At 52.7% G+C, this 562-nt stretch overlaps 1 protein-coding gene across 1 annotated transcript in view; it reads right to left on the reverse strand.

Moving 5' to 3' along the window:
* Window positions 1-562, reverse strand: part of PDLIM4 (PDZ and LIM domain 4) — a 27,557-nt gene that overhangs the window by 18,069 nt on the left and 8,926 nt on the right. The window lies entirely within an intron of this gene.

The following is a 562-nucleotide window of genomic DNA, read 5'->3' on the forward strand; positions in this document are numbered from 1 at the left end:
CCAAAAACCCAACACTGGGGGAGCTCGGAGGCAGAAGGGGAGGAGTGAGACATGATTCTTCTTCCTTTTGAGGAGCCAAAGGAGACTGAGAGTCCTCTTTGACCTTGCTGACAAGCTGTTAATTAAGAGATGGGTATGAAAGATGGGAGGTGTGTCCAGCTCCATCCTCCTCCCCACAGCAGGCTGCTGCTGGGGATGGTGCTGCTCTCACCCCAGCTCGTGGAGCCCAGGGGGTGGAAAAGGCAAAGCAAGGCAGGGGGGTCTGGGGAAACGGGCTGAAGACAAAGCAAAGAGATAAACCGCAGAGCAGAGAGAAGGGAGAAAAAAAATAAATAAAAGAAACAGAGACCCTTAGGAAAAGAAACCACAAAATCCCCACGCACCACCACGTGTAGTGAATCACCACCGTGGCGTTAGGAGGGTGTGGTGGATTTTGGAACCAAAAAAAAAAGCTTAAATCCTCAGGGGATGGATCCAAAGTGCATTAAAGCCAGTGGGAGTCTGCGTGGGAGGGACGTTGGCCAAGGCAGGTGCAAAGGGACCCTGCGTGCTCTGCCTGGCA

Source organism: Apaloderma vittatum, unplaced genomic scaffold (genome assembly GCF_000703405.1).
Source record: "Apaloderma vittatum isolate BGI_N311 unplaced genomic scaffold, ASM70340v1 scaffold1001, whole genome shotgun sequence".
In the NCBI taxonomy this organism is placed as follows: Eukaryota; Metazoa; Chordata; class Aves; order Trogoniformes; family Trogonidae; genus Apaloderma; species Apaloderma vittatum.